Genomic DNA, 19,181 nt, shown 5'->3' with positions numbered 1-19,181 from the left:
AGGGTATCCATTAAAGAGTAAAATTACTGTAATTTGGAGTATGCATATGCCCAGCCTTATAAGATAGCCAAACTTTTTTCCAAAATGATTACTATCTGACCAAGCAGTATGTGATACTTTCCATTTGGCTCATATTCTTGCCAGCAAGTACATCTTTACACTGTCATGCTGCTTAATTTTTACAAATCTAGTGGTGTGGACTGGTGTCTTGTGCTGTTAATCTGCATTTCTCAGATTACTCATGAAGTTGAACATTTTTCCACTTGCTTGTTAGCAGTTTTTGTTTCCTTTTCATCTGTTTTGCCCACTTTTTTTTTTAAAGATTTTGATATTTAGGTAATCTCTATACCCAAATTGAGGCTCAAATCTATAATCCCGAGATCAAGAGTCGTATGTTCCCCCAACTGAGCCACCCCAAGAACTTCTTATTCTTAATGTAATTATAGGGGAGGGAAAAAACCTCTTTCCTTTATCCTCTTATGTTTAGTAACTGGGATCTTGCAAATTAAAGTGACAAAAGACAGATTAATGGGAGAAAAAACCCAGAGTTTATGTGTGCAAAGTGCATGCACACAGTAGAACTCAGTGATGAGCAGCTCAAAAGGGTGGTTAAAAGTAGGGGATTGTACACTGTCTTAACAAAGGGTGATAAGTTGTAGAGAAGGAAAATGGCTTGGGCTTCTAGGGGTGGTAAATTGCAGGAAGGTAAATAAATACATGGGGAAAACTAATTGAAGAGAAGGGCTATTTTGGTAATGTCGGTTATACAGACTCAATCTCAGGCAGTCTAGGGGTGTTAAGAGTGTCTCTGGCAGTTCTCTTTCTCCTGCTATGGGAGACGAGACGGGGAGCACAGTGATAAAGGAAAACTTATAGCCTACTTTTAGGCAGAAAGCAGGAGGGTGGAAAGCTTATCCTGTGCTGCTATTTCTCAGTTGCCTTCTGACCAAAATAATGCTTATTCCAAAGTGGCACATTTTGGGGTGGCCTTGTGATGGCCTTCATAATTGAATCTATCAGTCTTATTATTAACGGTTAACACATTGTAATTTTGTTTAAGAAATCTTTCCCGGGGTGCCGGCCTGGCTCAGTTTGTGGAATGTACAATTCTTGATCTCAGGGTCATGAGTTCAAGCCCCACATTAGGCATGGAGCTTCCCTAAAAAAATAACAAATAAAAATTTTTTTCTAAAAAAAAAAAACCCAGAAGTCTTTTTTTTTAAGAGCATTTTTTTTCAATTTTTATTTATTTCTAGGAGAGAGAGAGAGAGAGAGACAGCGTGAGCAGGGGAGGGTCAGAGAGAGAGGGAGATACAGACTCTGAAATAGGCTCCAGGCTCTGAGCTGGCAGTCAGCACAGAGCCCGATGCGGGGCTCGAACTCACGAACCGCGAGATCATGACCTAAGCGAAAGTCAGACGCTTAACCGACTAAGCCACCCAGGCGCCCCAGAAAAACCCAGAAGTCTTTCCCAACGTTGAAAGTCATGAAAAGTGTCCTCTTAAAATTTCTTCCAATAGTTCTAGAGTTTTATCTTTCATATTTAAGTCTATTCCATTTTGGACTGTTTTTTATGTGTGGTGTGAAGGAAGAATTCAATTCCATCCCGCCCCCCCCATAAAGATTACCAGTTATCTAGATGGTCTTTCATCAGTGACCTGAATGACACCTCTGTCATATGTCGTGCGTGTGTGTGTGTGTGTGTGTGTGTGTGTGTTGGTAAGTTCTGTTATTTTCCATTGGTCTCTCTACCAATACGAAACAATCTTTTTTTCTTTTTCTTTTTCCACAGTCTTAATATAATAGCTGTGTGATAAGTTTTGATATTTGGTAGGATAATCCCCGCCACCTCCCCCCTTACTCCATCACTTACTGTTAGATTAATTAAATGAAGAGTCCATATGGGTCTAATGCCATTGCTACCTACATGAGCAAAACAAAATCTAAGTCTGTAAATGCCTCATGGTTATGAAATCAAAACGCTAAGGACAACCAGTCACAAACAGCCAACTAGGCTCTAAGTTATAGCCAATTGATTATTTCCTTCCTTTGGTTCTCCCATTTCCTCTACACATCTCTCCCTGAGCTGCTGCCAATGGAGGGTTCATAACCGCTTGCATTTTGGTGTCGTCCAATTCATGTCAATTTTTTGCTCAAAGAAACTCTTCAAATTTTTAATATGCCTCACTCTATCTTTTATTTTATTTTATTTTATTTTGATAGGGAAAAATGTTTTTTCATTACGTACTCCAGTCACTTGGTGTATTTCAAAAGATGCAATACTTTTCTTCACTTATCAGTAAAAGAAGTTAGAAATTAACCTCAAAAAAAAAAATCAGCAAATGGCAAGCAGATTTCCTTGAAAGTCACAGTCACATATAGAGTGTGTCCTAGAAAAGAGGAGGGGCAAGACAGGCTCCACCCGCTTTCATGAGTTCCATCAAGTACAGGACCTACTCAAGGGTGGAGAAAAAAGGCAACCCTCAGAAAGGAGTATGTTACTAAATGAGGCATTTACTGTACTCCTTCCCAACAGTGCCAGGTGGGGAACAAGTGTTCTAAACTCTATCTAGGAAGTGGAATGTGGAGTCAATCCATCTTCCTCCTCCCCTTAAGGGCTGTCCAGTGGTTACTAAATGACTAAATAAAAACAAACTCCACACACACTCCCCCCCCAAAAAAAACCCAAAAACAAACACAGAAAAACCCCCTAAATGTCCCAGATTATTGTCCAGAGTGGATGGAGCCCCGGGAGCAGCTTCAACAACCCCAATGAGTCTGGGACAGAGTCATCCCCAGCATGTCTTGCTTTTAAACAGAAATTTTTTTTGACAAAACAAAAACTAGCACTAGCCACTTTTCTGACCATACACAATTACTCAAGTTAACGAGCACTGAGAAGGGCAAGGGGACCACACCTATGGGCCTTGTCCCACACGAGTGCGTGTGGCTAGGTGCAGGGCATTTGTCATTACTGCAAAAACGGATTTTAATTTCTAATCTTTAGTTTGATTGAACATTGCTTTTAGTACGATGCTGACCCCACTGTGTGGGACGCTCTGGTGATGTTCCTAGCAGCACACGCCTGCGGGCCTTCTTCGGTCCTTGAGGCCCCAGGGCAGCCAGTATGGCTTCTTCGTCACATACATTCCTTAGGCCCTTCTGTATGAGTGCAGAACACTCCACGTACTTGACCACCTTCAGGTCCCAGGCCAGCTTTTCAGCAGCCTCTGGAGTGATAGGCTTCTGTTTGTTCTTGGCAAGTTTCTCAGTCGTAGAGGGGTCGTCTCGGACATCCGTTCGCGTCCCAGCAAGCGAGAAAGGAGTCTTTGGACAGTGGTGAGTTATCTCAGGCACCTACTCCTCCTTCACATTTTCAAATGAGGATGGAGACACCGCTGAAAAGCAGACTAGATACACATCTGTTTGCGGATAACTCAGCGGTCGTAATCTGTCACCATCTTGCCCTGCAGTATCAAAAAGTCCAAGAGTATATGGCTCTCCACCAATCATAACTGTGACTGTCAAAAACAGTCGTTGCACACTCCGATGGAAATTTGCTTGTTGTGTAGGATAGCAAGAGACCTGTTTTACCAACAGCCCCCTAGCCCAAAAGTACACTTAATTGTCTGCATTGCCGAAACAGTTTTGTATCCACTTTAAATATTTCAGATTCAATGATGACCTCAGCTTCTCCGCCAGGGCGTTGGCAGCACTGAGAGGGGTTTCCTCCGCTGCTGGACAGGGCCCTCACTTTAATCTTTTAACACTACCTTATCTGTCTTCTTCCATTTGAGTTAGCTTATAACTAATCAATATTTTTATAATCTTGCGTTTTTGAATAAAATGAACATGAAAGAAGTGCTTGGGTATCTATCTCGGATGGTTGAGCGTCCGACTTGATTTCAGCTCAGGTTACAATTTCATGGTCACAGGATCAAGTGCTGCATTGGGCTCTGCACTAAGAGTGGAGTCTGCTTGAGATTATTTTTTTTTTTATGTTTATTTTTGAGAGAGAGTGAGTGGGGGAAGGGGCAGAGAGAGAAGGATACAGAGGACCCAAAGCAGGCTCTGCCCTCCCCGCTACCTGATGTGGGGCTCAAACTCATGGACCGCGAGATCATGATCTTAGCCAAAGTCAGACCCTTAACTGACTGAGTCACCCAGGTGCCCCTCCTGCTTGACATTCTCTCTCCTTTCCTCTGCCTCTCTCCCCTGCTCACGAGCCACTCTCTCTCAAATAAAAATAAATAAAATTAAAAAAAAAAAATGAACGTGACATATATCCCCTTAGAAGCTTAGAGCTTCTTTGATGGTCTTCAGTAATTTATCTTTTTTTTTTTTTTAAGATTTTATATTTAAGTAATCTCTACATGCAACAAGGGACTTAAGTTTACAACCCCAAGATCAAGAGTCACATGCTCTACCAACTAACCCAGCCAGGTGGCCCTCAAATACCATTTCTGCATGTATTGAGAAGATCATATGGTTTTTCTCCTTTAATATGTTAGTGTGATAAACTGTGCATGGATTTTCTTTAAAAAATTTTTTTAAATGTATTCATTTTTGAGAGACAGACAGACAAACAGCATGAGCAGGAAAGGGGCAGAGAGAGAGGGAGACACAAATCTGAAGCAGGCTCCAGGCTCTAAGTTGTCAGCACAGAGCATGATGTGGGGCTCAAACTCAGGAACTGTGAGATCATGACCTGGATCAAAGTCGGATGCTCAACCAACTGAGCCACCCAGGCATCCCTGGATTTTCTAATATTAAACCATTCGTGTATAAACCCAACTTGGTCATTAAAAAAATTCCCTTATGAAATATTTATTTATTTATTTGTTTGTTTATTTGAAATTTATATTTAAAGTGGGTTTCTTGGGGTGCCTGGATGGAGCAAGTGACTCTTGATCTCAGGGTTGTGAGTTCAAGCCCCACATTGAGTGTGGAGATTACTTAAATTTTTTAAAAATAAAAACAAATAAATAAACTGAGACTCTTGCAGACCACATAATTGGGTTGTATTTTTTGTTCCACTCTTAGCACTTATGAATTTTGTTTGGTAGTATTTTGCTTAGGATTTTTGTATCTATGTTTATGGGCAAGATTACTCTTTTTTCCTTTCTTATACTGTCCTTGTAAACCTTTACAGTCTCAATTATATCAGCCTCATTAAATGGGTAAGAGAATGTTGCTTCTCTTTTTATAACTGGAAGAATTTGTATAAGATTGGAATAACCTTGTTTCTTTAAAGTCTGGAAAATTATATCTGTCTGTGTTGGCTTGTGTGTGTGAAGATATTTTAATCTGATTAAATTATTTTTTAAAAATGGGATTTTCCCAATTTTTTGTTTCTTCTTAAATTTTAAGTTAAAATTTCCATGAATTATTTCATTATATGTTTCCTAATTAAATGGCATAATATTGTTTATAATATTTTATCTTGTAAAATGTTAATGTATTTATTTACATCTATCTTCTTTATTTTTTTCTTTTCCTTAATCCATCTTTCCAGAGGCTGTCAATTTTAATAGTGTTTTTAAATACCCAACTTTTGGCTTTTGAGAAATCCCTTTGATTATATTTGTGTTTTCTAGTTAATTGATTTATTTTTTCTTTATCACTTCCTTCCTTTTACTTTCTTTGTGTTTATTTTGTTGTATTTTTTTCATTATTTTTTGTTGTATTTTTAAAAATTTCTTTAGCTAGATGCTTAGGTCAACAACTTTTAGCTTCTCTTATTTTCTCATACAAGCATTTAAAGGTATACACTTTCCTCTGAGGACTGGCTTAACTGTATCCCACAAGTATTTTCAATTTTAACATTCGTTAAACCACAGTTGGGATTACTGGTCTAGTTTGATTTATGGTGGATAAATTAAATGTGCTGAATGCTTACTAAATATCTAAATATAGATCCCTATGGTAAGAATACTGCTGGCTCTTTCCTTCTACCTATAACATTAAGTACATCTACTGCATATTTTAGTTATGACTTATTCCCTCAAAGTTGCACAAACCTAATAATATTCCCCGTTGAAAGGATCTTAGAGCCAATAGGGATGACAATGCCAATAACATGCAAGGAAGCAAGTCATACAAAACATGAAACAATGGAGAGAAATACTCTCAGGCCCCCACAAATACAGTTGAGTACCAACGATTATATTGGAGGACATGGCAGTTTTTTTAAATAAATATATTCCTATTTGTTCTGTACCCTAGTTGAAAGACAAACCAAAAATTATAACTTACTAGTAAAATGAAAAGGAAAAGTTCTTTGGCCAAGAGTACCCTCAGTTCTTTGAACCATGTGTTCTGGAATAACCTCAGGGGCAGCTTTTCATGTTTTATGTAATTATGTTCAAGCTCTGAATCTATAATTTGTTCTATTTTTCCATGAATGCTCCCTTGCCACCATTTTTTAAAAGTTTATTTATTTGAGAGAAAGAGAGAGCACTAGTCGGGGGAGGGAGGGGCAGAGAGTGAGGGACAGAGAGAATTCCAAGCAGGTTCCATGCTGTCAGCACAGAGGCTGACCTGGGGCTCGATCCCATCATGAGATCATGATCTGAGCTGAAATCAAGAGTCAGATGCTTAACCGACCGAGCCACCCAGGTGCCCCTCCGTTGCCACCATTTATTCTCTGCTATCCCATAATTTCTAAAATCTATATTAGATGTGTATCGTATAGGTAACTAGGAACCTTTAGAGAATTTTCTGTTATTATTGTTAAAATGACCAGGAAAAATGAAAGAGGAGTGTATTGCTTTATAGATCATGTGTATTTATTTAATCTTTTTTAAAAAATCACGTATTTTAAAATTTTTTATTTTTAAATAAAAATTGTGAAGTATATAACACACAAAAATAAAGTGTACAACATGATAATTGAATATACATAGTGAAATTATTACTATCACCAAGCTAATTAACATATCATTTCCTCACATGGTTACTATTTCTATGTGTGTGATGACAGCACCTTTTGCAGTAAATTCCCATTATTCAATACAGTATTATTAACTATAGGAATCATGCTGTACATTAGCTGTCTAGACTTATTCATTATTCATAACTGCAATTTCGTTCCCAATATCTCCCCATTTCCCCACTTTCCTGTTCCTGGTAACCACTGTTATACTTTCTGCTTCTATATATTTGACTTTTTTATATCCCTATATAAGTGAGATAATGTACTTTTTTCTCCTGTGTTTGGCTTATCTCATTTAGTATAATGTTGCACATGGCAGATATTATCATGTGTATTTATATTAGGTTGAACCATATAAGATTGCTGATACTTGATCATTTTTAACCTACAAAGTAGCAATTTCATATGGCTCAATCCTGTATAATTGAGCTTGAATAGAAGCAGATCTCATGGCATGGTCATAAAAGTTCCTTTTTCTACTAAGGGACAAAAAAAATTGGCGGGAATTAAAGAGCTACCATAAGTAGATGTATCATATGTTAGTAACCTTAAAATTAAATGCTACTAACTAACTTAATGTTGAACTTTTGAGAAGCCATTCAAGTCTGATTGTGAAAAAAGGCTTTGCTTTGCTTTCAGTCTAAAGGGGAAGATCAGTGGTATTTCAAAATGCTTTGGCACACTGTTAGATGGGCTTTGTTTCCTTTAAAAAAAAAATTTTTTTTTAATGCTTATTTTAGAGAGAGAGAGAGCAGGGGCGTTTGGGTGGCTTAGTCGGTTAAGCGTCCGACTTCGGCTCAGGTGATGATCTCACGGTTCGTGGGTTCGAGCCCCGTGTCGGGCTCTGTGCTGACAGCCAGTTCAGAGCCTGGAGCCTGTTTCAGATTCTGTATCTCCCTCTCTCTCTGACCCTCCCCTGCTCACACTATCCCTCTCTTTCTCTCTCTCTCTCTCTCTCAGAAATAAATAAAACATTAAAAAAAGATTTAGAGAGAGAGAGAGAGCAGGGGAGGGGCAGATAGAGAGGAGACAGAGGATCCAAAGCAGGCTCTGCGCTGTCAGTGAAGAGCCCAGTGCAGGTCTTGAACTCACAAACCACAAGATCATGACCTGAGCCGAAGCCAGATGCTTAACCAACTGAGCCACTCAGGCTCCCTGCTTTGTTTCCTTTTTTTTTTTTTTTTAACAGCTGAGGGAAAATTACTGAAATGGGGAGTCAGAAGGAAAGCTGAAAGAATCAATTATTGCAAAGAACCAAGCTAAATTCACTAATTCACTGTCAGGTAGTTTTCCCTGTCATACAAAGAAATAAGGCTATTGCTGTTTGAAGAATCTCAAACTCAGATGTTCCAGAATGCCTGCTGTTAATGCCAGGTGCCCCTAAAACAGTTTTGTTGTTGAGCTGCAGTAGTCTTGTCTTCTGGCATCATGTGGTCCCAGCATCTGGTCTGCCTTCCCTTTGTGTGTTGAAATAAGACACACCTTAGAAATTATGAATCTGAGCTTTCCACAGTGAGGAAATGCTATCCCTATCTTCCCTGTATACAGTACTTGAGTCTCTCTCTTTTTTTTTTTTTTTTTAACTCTGAAAAGCAGGATCCAGAGCTTTGCATGTTGGTCAGTGAATGGGGTATATATACTCTGATAATATGAGAACAAAGTCAGAAAATGGGATTCAGTGAAACAGGTGATGATAATTACCAATGTAACATGCACAAGGTTGGTCATTGGTGGAAACAAATCAGAAATGACATGGCCTTGGATTGAAATCTTGGCACTACAACTTATTAGCAGGGTGACTTTGGCCATGTTATTTAACCCCATGCCTCAGTTTCCTTAACTGTAAAGTGGGAATTAAAATATATCTATCTTATGGGGCACCTGGATGGCTCAGTCCGTTGAGCATCTGACTTCAGCTCAGGTCATGATCTCACAGTTCATGGGTTTGAGCCCCGCATCAGGCCCTGTGCTGGCAGCTCAGAACCTGCAGCCTGCTTGGGATTCTTTGTCTCCTTTGCTCTCTGCCCCTCCCCAACTCATGCTCTGTCTCTCCAAAATAAATAAATGTTAAAAAAAAAAGTATGCCTATCTTAAAGAATGTTGAGGATTAAATGAATTAATATATGTAAAGTATTTAGGACAGTGCATGACCTGTGGTAAATAATATGTAAGTGTTAACAAAAGGAAGGAAGGAAGAAAAGAAAGGGAAGAAAGAAAAAGAAAAGATGAGCTCCAAATTTTTGCTCATAGACAGGGTATTTCTCTAACACCCTTCAGTGAACTGGACAGTTTAGTCATCTTTCCCTAAGGCTTCTCTGTAAAAATGTAAACTTTCCTCCTGCACGTGGCCAATGCAGACCTTTGCCAAATGCCCTTACACATTTATGAATTTCCTTCTTTTTTTTTTTGACAAGAGATAGTAGCAAAACTAGTGTCCTTGCTGGAGGGTCCGATCCTCAGAGGAGAAAGCTCTTCCTCTGTGTGCCACGTGTGCACTTGGCCAGCACGCTCTGCAGCCAAGGGTGCTGGCCATGTGACTAGAATCAACTGAAAGGTCTTCCAGACGTTCCCACTGGACCGTGCTACCGGCAGCGGCCACCATGCATCCCGTCAGCATTGCTGCACGCTGGTCTGGGCGGAAGTGGAAGCTGGGGGGCAGACGGTGGGGAAATATCTAACTGAGCCCCTTGTCTGTAAGCACACACACTTACACATCTTTTCATTTTGAGGAGCTGACTGGATGGAACTCCAAGAAAAGTAGGTGAGGGCTGAAGCAGTGACTTTGAGCAGTGGTTCTCAAAGTGTGATAGCAGGTCATTATCTGCATTTGGCATCACTTAGGGACGTGGAAATGCAGTTTAGGGTCCTGCCGCTGATCTAGTAAATCAGAAACTCTGGACTAGTGCCCAGGAATCTGTTTTAACGAGCCTTCCTGGCAATTGTGTTACTCAAGTTTGAGAAGCACAGGCCTAGAGCTATAGCAGCTGTCCCCCTCCCCCGTTCCCCATCTCTGTTTCTCTTCTCCTCATGGTGTCAGTGTCTTGGTCATTTCCCCCTTAACCACACACCCAGCATCCCTTTTAAGAAACAGGGACTGTTTAGACCTTTCCAAGCTATTATGCCTACATGAGCCCTCAGAGAACCTGGAGAGGGGATTTGGCGTTTTCTCTCCTTGGAGATGAGAGATCGCAAAACCGCTTTCTTTCTCCAGGTGAAAATTAGATATTCAGGCTTAGTTTAGAAGCCCAGCAGGCTTTATAAGCCTCACTCTCTCCAGGCACAAAAAAACCTAAGGGAAAGAAGTGAGTGGTTTATCCCTGGCCGAGCCCCGATTGCTCCCACTTAAGAAAGAACTGTAAGGGCTTGAAGATGCATTGCTTTGAACCAATGAGACCTTTTTCCATTCTTCTGTATGATTTAACACCTAGAATTTCCCCCAGAGACCTTAGGTGTTTTCAGTGTGATCCTCTGACTCATAGTTTGGCGTGAGCCCACCATCTATAATTCTGTGGAGGAAACCCCTGGAACCCATGGGCACGGGCGCCCAAGCGTCGCTCTGCCCTCCCCCTTTGGGAAGGGTAAAAGGGTGTTCCCTTCAGCTGCCCCTCCGGAGGGCTTGCTGTGACAAAAAGAAATGAGCCTAGAAGTGTACACATTCCTGGAGCTTTGAGCTGTCAGTCTTCTCTAGCTCTCCTGCTGAGTTTATAGATGAATAAAATGAGACACAGAATGGTTAAGGAAGGTTTTTTTTTATTTATTACCCAGCTTGCCGGTGGCTGAGTTTTTGTTTTTTATACAGAAAAATTAAAATGAGGTAGAACTTTCTTTCTATCTTGTGGGTTAATGATGTCCAACACAGTAGCTAATAGCCACATGTAGTTCTCTTAGATCAATTGAAGTTTAAAAATTCAGTTCCTGGGGGGCTCACCTGGTTGTGCGTCCAGTTTCCGCTCAGGTCATGATCTCAAGGTTCGTGAATTCAAGCTCCATGTCAGGCTTGCTGCTGTCAACCTGTCAGCACAGAGCCCTCTCTGGATCCTCTCCCCCCCGCACCCCCCTTCCCTCACTCGTACTCTCTCAAAAAATAAAACAAAACTCAGTTCCTTATTTGCATTTAACCACCTTTTAAGGGCTCAGTAGCTGCGTGCGGCTAGTGGCTACCCTATCAGAAGGTGCAAATACAGAATATTTCTATCACTGCAGAATGTTCTATCAGATGCATTGGTCTAAAGTGATTGTTGTTGTAAGCTGACATGTGTCCTACATAAGTCACTTGAATCATTCCCTATTTTCTTTGTCTCAAAGATATTGCCAAGAGAAAGAGGGTAAAGCTCAGACCTCCAGCAGACTGAACTAAAACAAAAGTAAGATACACTGCGGTATTTCAGCTAGTTGCTTACCTGTCTGTTGTTTACATGTCACAGGTATATAGTACCTGTGTATATTTGTTCACTCCATTATTCTTTCAGTCATTGTGTCTTTATTACATCACTAGCGTATTCTAGACATAGTATAGGTACTAGGATATTGCCTTGCCCATAAGAAGCTGCTGTCCAGAAGAGACAGACAAAAGAACAGATCACTGTAATACAGCATGGTATGTTTTAATATGTGTAATGATATGAAGGGCTTCAGGGAAGCAAAAAGAGGAAATAAACTTGCTGGGCCTGGCAGAATTAGATAAGACTTCTCGGAGAGGGTGATATTTGAGCTGAGGCTTGAGGCACGGGTAGGAGTTTGCCAGTGGACTGAGGCACCCAGCTACATGAAAGCATATGCAAAGGCACAGAGGCATGAAGTGGCTGCTCTGCTGGGGACAGTGAGAAATGCAGTATGCTTGAGTGCGAGGGGGGCGGAGGGGAAGTAAGTAGGGCCAGGGGGGCACAGGTGCTACCTGCCTTTCTAACAAGTTGCAACTTTGCCGTCTAGGCATTAGCAGTTATTTTAAGTAGTCTCCTTCATACAGCTTTAATGTAGTAAACCCTAATAAAGAGGCCGGCAGGTGGGGGCACCTGGCTGCCTCAGTCAATAGAGCATGAAGACTTGATCTCAGGGTCGTGAGCTTGAGCCCCAGGTTGGGTGTAGAGTTTACTTAAAAAAAAAAAAAAAAAAAAAGGCTGGGTGCCTGGGTGGCTCAGTCACTTAAGCCACCATCTCTTGATTTCGGCTCAGGTCATGATTTTGTGGTCATGAAATCGAGCCCCATGCCAGGCTCTGTACTGAGTGTGGCACCTACTTGAGATTCTCTCTCTCTCTCTCTCTCTCTCTCTCTGTGCCCCCATCCCACTCATTCTCTCTGTCTCCCTCTCTCTCAAAATAAATAAACATTTTTCAAAAAGGGCTGACAGGTCATGTAGTTGAAGGTATAAAGGTACATTGTGTGCTTCACACTGGGCTTAGCACATGGTGACTACTCAGCACATCTTCACTCCTCCTTCCTGTGCACATTTGCTCCTGTTTTCTCTTAACAAGCGGCTGCTTCTTACCTGCTCTTCTACAGTGTTTCTGAGTCTCTAGAAGTGACTGATTCTTCATTTCCCTGGATGTTAAGTGTAACAAAATCTCACCCTCCTATCTATTATGGGTTCATTGATATGGTCCTTTCAACAACCGTTAAAATGTCTACTGCAATTTATCTGCTTTCTTTCTCCTGCTAAGTTTTTCTCTTTCCATTATGATATATGACCTTTCTGCATATAACTTTACAAAGGATGTCTTTGGTCTATTACTGTCCCTGACATTCTATCATAAGACACCATTATAAATGGAGAACTTTCAGGAAGAGCTTCATTTTTAAAAGGGCATCTCTTATATCTGAATGACTGCAGGGATTTCAATTGCGAGTAAATGTGCCAGGCAGATACTACTATTAATTTTGATGTATTAATCACAGGCACCTAATTCATCCTAGTCACTGGCATGCAGGGCAAGCATACAAATGGAGGCATATTCCAAGTGTCTAAGTATTCAAAAACTATAAATCAAGCTAACAACCATTAAATAAAGTTTGCTTTCTCTTTCTACATTGATAAATAAAACCTCATAATGACAAAAATAAAACATGTTTAAAGCAAGAGCTTTTATGTGACAAAGTTGGTGAAATACGATTAAATCTAATGATGATTGCACATATCTGAGTGTCCTTTTGATGGGCTACTGATTTTTGGGTAAGACCAAAAGAGACATACATAATTCATAACTGTTTCTGTAAATCTCTTTTTCTTTTACTTCAGCAAAATCACTGTGTTATCAAGATTTTTGGCAGTGATCTAAAGGATTAAGAAAAGGAGAGGTGTCTGGGTGGCTCAGTTGGTTAAGCATACTACTTTTGATTTCAGCTCAGGTCATGATTGAATAGTTAATGAGTTCAATCCCCACATTGGGCTCTGTGCTGACAGTGTGGAGCCTGCTTGGGATTCTCTCTCTCCCTCTCACTCTGCCTCTCCCCTGCTTATGTGCACGCACTCTCTCTCTCTCAAAATAATTTAAAAAAATTTTTAATGTTTATTTTTAAGAGAGAGACAGAGCATGAGCAGGGTAGGGGGAGGGGCAGAGAGAGAGGGAGACACAGAATCCAAAGCAGGCTCCAGGCTCTGAGCTGTCAGCACAGAGTCTGACTCATGAACCATGAGATCATGACTTGAGCCAAAGACGCCTAATGAACTGAGCCACCCAGGCACCCCCCCACCCACCAAAATAAGTAAATAAACATTAACAAAGAAAAGGAAATATAATTGTGTTGAAATACCATTTGAATAGGTTTACATTCAAGTGTTTATTAAAATAAATATAAACAATAGAAAACTTAAGTGACTTTTATCTACTAAAAAGTAAAGAGCAAATTATTAATACCAACATTTTCTTTTTTCTTTTAGAGTTTATTGTCAAGTTGGCTTCCATAGAACACCCAGTGCTCATCCCAACAAGTGCCCTCCTCCATGCCCATCACCCCTCTCCCCCACCCCCATCAGCCTTCAGTTTATCAGTATTCAAGAGTCTCTCATGGTTTGCCTCCCTCCCTCTCCCCAACTATTTTTCCCCTTTCCTTTCCCCCGTGGTCCTCTGTTAAGTTTCTCTCGTTTCACATATAAGTGAAAACGTATGGTGTCTATCCTCTGCCTGACTTAATTTCACTCAGCATAACACCCTCAAGTTCCATCCATGTTGCTAAATGGCCAGATTTCATTCTTTCTCATTGTCATGTAGTATTCCATTGTATACATAAACCATATCTTCTTGATCCATTCATCAATTGATGGACACTTAGGCTCTTTCCATGATTTGGCTATTGTTGAGAGTGTTGACATTTTAAATTTATTTTTTGAAGATTTAATTAAATAGTATTGAATAGTTTAGTAAAAACAAAGCACTTTACTCTTGTGTTTGGTGTCCAGTGTAAGGAAATGCTTCATGCCAGTTAGAGCAAATTCACGAGTATGCAAATTTATATGTAATATCTCAGGATGTTCCTTAACAGTTATGGGCAGTTGTGTTGAATACCACCCTAAGTCCTGAGAACTTCCAGAAGTACACATTAGAACATGAAGATGAAGCAAGAAAATGGACCTTCAGCCTCCAGGGAAATTACAGTCTGTCACCTTACACACTCGCAATATCTCAGGAAGGATTGACAGGTTAATTTGTTTTGCTTTTCTCCCACCTGGTTGTGCCATGCATATCCTTCCCACAACCCAAAGTCTTTAACTTTGACAGTGGCACAACCCACTAACCTGTCCTAGTGTTTATACCCAGGTGCCTTCTGTCTCAAGAACAAAGAACAAGAGATGTTGGAGAAGCATTTTCCTGGGGCCTGATCAGTGTTAGTCACAGAATAGGTGCATGGGTGCTAAGTAAGGCCCAGGCCAGAAACTCCCCTAACGTGGGTCTAAGGGCAGGCCTGGATATGTCTACACTCTGTGTCTTGGTCCATTTGGGTTGTTATAACAGAATACGATAGACTGAAGTTTATAAACAAATTTATTTTTCATAGTTTTGGAGGCTGGGAAATTCAGGGTCAAAGTGACAGCAGACATAGTGTCTAGTGAGGACTGCTTCCTAATATAAAGATATCCCTCTCACTGCGTCCTCACCTGGTAGAGGTGGTGAGGGAGCTCCGTGGAGTCTCTTTTGCGAGGAAACTAATCCCTCACCTGATCACTTCCCAGAGGCCCTATCTCCAAATGCCATCAAATTGGGGATTAGGTTTCAGCTTATGGAAGAATGACAGAATATTCCACTCCAAAATATGCCTCTTGGGCATAAGGATTATTTTGAGATGATTATTTTAAGAAACAGCAGATCCAGGAGAAGCTCTGAAAACGGAGTCGAAATTAGACTTTTGTAAGGGAAATTTACATTTATACAGGAAATCCCAGTTGTGAGGGTGTCTTCCTCTCTGTACCAGGAAGAGAAGGTTGTCTCTAAATCACAAGACTCTTGCCAACGGAGAAGATGTCTACCCATAACTGGCCTCCCTGACACCCTTTCTTTTTCCTTTTTAAATTTTTTTTTTAATTTAGCTGACAATAGCATTGAAGCCTGAATTGTAAGCCACCTCCTTGAGTGTTACTGATTTTTCTCTGCATGTCTCCCATGTGTACATGAAGTATACATGTTAAAAAGACGTTTTTGTTTTTCTCTTGTTAATCTGTCTTTTGTTCCGAGGGCCCTAGCCAAGAACTTAGAATGACAGAGGAAAAAGATATTTTCCCTCTCCTACAATATGTTTGGGGAGACACTGTCTATAACCCTCTGGGTCTAGAATTTCATTTATTACAAATCTGTTACCTCAGATTGAGGTGATAAATGAGACCCTGGCCTCTTAGAATTGTTTGTAATGGATGAGTGTGCAGGAGAGAATGATAGTGTCATAACATCATGATACTCTCTGTATTACACGTATTTTAAACTGATGTTACTCTTTCTACTACAAGAATTTAATGAATGAGGACATTTTTGTAAGTACACTGCCCTTCCCACTACCTACCTGCCACATAAAATCAAATTAGGCACTATCATTTCTCCACCCTGGTTCCAATATATATTTTATGAATCTTATATTTCATCAGTGTGTGTGTCACTGATGTAGATTTAGGACATGATTTCTGTACTACCAGTTATGGTCACCGAGGGAACCGTGACTTGGAGCTTCTTTGTTCCATTTCAGCAGGACTGGGGATGTCCCTACAGTCTTGCTATGAGATGGGGGACTTGGGGGGGAGGGTACCTCAGACTCCCTGTGAAGCACATTAACAGAAAAAGTACCTCCCATCCCAGAGTCAAGGTATTTTTTTTGGACCTGGAAGGGAAATTCATGCCTACACATTCATGCCTACACATTAACATTTCCTCTCAGATAGGTTGAGTTGAAAATCAAAGGGTAATAATCAGAAACTTCCAGGAGGCAACTGGGGAGATGGGACTGGAAATTTAAGCAAAAAGCCGGGATAGGTTTGGGGCCACCCTTAGGTGACAAAGGGGAAGGCACAAGAACAGATGCTTGAACATACCATGTGAACAACTGGAGCACATGCTCGTTTACATATATAACTTATGTTTGAAATGAGTGCTGTGTAGGACAGAGAGTGGGGAGAAGCTGAGAGAGCCCACTGGCCCAAATGTGGAGAGCCTGGGCTTGAGTGAAGAAGCAGTCCATCTGCAGACTCCTCTTTGGCCAGCTCACACTCAGGGATGTTACAAAATAAACGGAGGCACATTAAAATTATGAAGCATTTAGTTGAGCAAATAGCCATCCCAAATGAGCAATACTAAACCGGAAGTGATGAGGAGAGCCCCCCCCCGATAGGAGCTTGGGGCAAGACTTTCCTAGAACAGATGCAGAAGCAAAGCAAGGAAATTATTTGATTTATTTCCACATTTGGGGAAGACTAGTTGGCTGTTTGTGATTGGTTGTCTTTAGATTTCAAATTCATAACCCTGAGGCATTTACTAGGCTTAGGTTTTGGTTTGCTTGCTGTAGGCTGCCAAGGCATTAAAGCCACTTCAGCTTAGTGGACTCCTTTAATTAATTTAATGGGACAGATCCTCTTCATACAGCCGTCAAGTGGGAAACTGGAGAGTTTCTTGGAAAATACTCCCATCATCCACCTTCCTTTGCACTTCCTGCTCTAGTAAAATGTCATGCAAGGGAAGGACGGGTTTTGTGTTGACTGGCTAAAGTGGTCTCCTGTGAGGAACTGAGGGCAAGAGTATAAGATTACTTACCAAGATATCTTCCTGGGAGCCCTTTGGTATTATGGTCACCCAACCCTTCTGGAAATTGCCTTTCTTTTTGCCTATAGGACTTTCCCAAGAAGCCAGGGCAAATATGAAGGATAAAGTTGTAAAACCAAATGCAAAACCTATTTTCTAGCCTCTACTTGCTTTGAGGATCCAGGTTCACTTTTTCTTTTCTTTTTTCCCTTTTGTTTTTAATTTTCCTTATTATTCTTTCTTACAACCCTTGTGTCCAGGGCTGACTTTCAATAGATCACAGCAAGGGAACTGCTTTGCTATGTAGGAAACCCCCTCTGCCCAGAAGCAGGTCTTCTATGAATGGTTTAGCACCAGGCATCCCACAAACCCCCTGCTGCCTGGTGGGTGAGGGGGCAGCCCCCTCCTGGCTGCTCCCCTTTGCTGGGTGGAGGGGCTTTCTGCATTGATCAAGGTGGGGCACGCCAGCAGAGGGGCACCCGCTATCCTGGGCTAACAGAAGTCCCCCAGCGCTGCGGTTATCATTCTGCTTGGGCGGGATTCTGACCTACAGTCCTGGAGTCACAATCCCACAGATGGGAGCTGTGCCCCAGACGATCCAGATTTAAATGATAGTAATAAATTGTTTACCTATTGAAAGCAACAACAAAATATTTTTATGTTTTTATTTATTTATTTATTTTTTTACAAATAGTTTATTGTCAAGTTAGTTTCCACATAACAAAATATTTTTAACCTTTATCTTTGTGCTTCCAATCCTTTTGAGTTTGAATTCTGTATGCAAACTCATGATTGCTTACACCAGCGTCTGAGTACCCTGTCATTCTTATATCTTTGGGTGTAGTTGTTACAGAAAAGTGATGTCCCCCCTCAAAAAAAAAAAAAAAAAGTGATGTCCAATATGGTGGCCACTAGTAAATGGCTACTGAGAACTTGAAACATGGCTGGTCTGACTTGAGATGTGTTCTAAGTGTAAAATACACAGTGCATCTCAAAAATTTACTGTGTGTGGTAGATTCTAAGATAGCTCCCAATAATCCATACTTCCCACCTGTATGGAATCCCCTCCACTTTGAATGTGGGAAGGGCCTGTAACTTACTTCTAACAGAATATGGCAAAAGTGATGGGATGTCACTTCCACAATTATATTACATAGATTGTAATTTCCATCTTGCTAGCAGACAATTTCTGTTAACTGTCCTTTGCTGGCTTCGGTGAAGTAACCCACCCTATGGAGAGACGGGGCAAGGAACTTAGGGTAGCCTCCAGCTGGCAGCCAGCAGCAAGATGAGCCACTTTCTGTAGCCCACAAGGAACTAAATCCTGCCAATAACTGTGTGAGCTTAGAAGTGGATACATTCCCATTCAAGCCTCACATGAGACCCCAGCCCTGGCTGACACCTGGATTGCAGGGTCATGAGAGGTCTTAAAGCAGAAGACTCAGTAAGTTAGCTACAGAAATTATGAGATAATGTGTTCTTGTAAACTGCTAAGTTTGTAGTAATTTATTATGCTACAGTAGATAACTAATACAGAACCCAAAAGAAGTCAATTATCTCATTAATAATTGTTTAATATTGATTACATGTTGAAATGATAGTGTTTTGGATATATTGGGTTAAACAGAATATTTTGCCAAAAATTTCCTTTTTTTTCCTTTTTTTAATGTGGGTACTAGAAAATTTAAAATACGTGGCTTGCATTATATTTACGTTGGACAGCACTGGCATAGAACTGCAAGGAGACTAGAACTTTCTGTAGTTTATGCAGCCCAGCATGCCGGAGGGATTTGTTTGTTCCATCCCTAGCATCACCCTGTCACTTCCTGGGGCATGCTACTGAAACAGAAAATAGTCTATCACTTCTGGAAAAGATTGATTCACCCTTTTTGAAGACGGGGGAAACTGTTGTAAATTTTCGCCCAGAGGTGAAATCTGCTTAGTCTTCTTACTTTTGGATGCTGCCTTCAGGTTTTAATTTGTTTCAAATTAAGAGCAGGTGGCAGATGCAATTAAAGGGAAGAAAACAATTGCA

General features: G+C 40.7%; 1 pseudogene; it reads right to left on the bottom strand.

Annotated features, from left to right (window-relative positions):
• Positions 1 to 3,003: 3,003 nt before the first annotated feature.
• Positions 3,004 to 3,635, bottom strand: LOC120235216 (annotated as a pseudogene).
• Positions 3,636 to 19,181: the final 15,546 nt, after the last annotated feature.

Source organism: Hyaena hyaena, unplaced genomic scaffold (genome assembly GCF_003009895.1).
Source record: "Hyaena hyaena isolate Hyena2069 unplaced genomic scaffold, ASM300989v1 scaffold_123, whole genome shotgun sequence".
In the NCBI taxonomy this organism is placed as follows: domain Eukaryota; kingdom Metazoa; phylum Chordata; class Mammalia; order Carnivora; family Hyaenidae; genus Hyaena; species Hyaena hyaena.
This window is presented reverse-complemented; position numbering and strand designations above follow the sequence as displayed.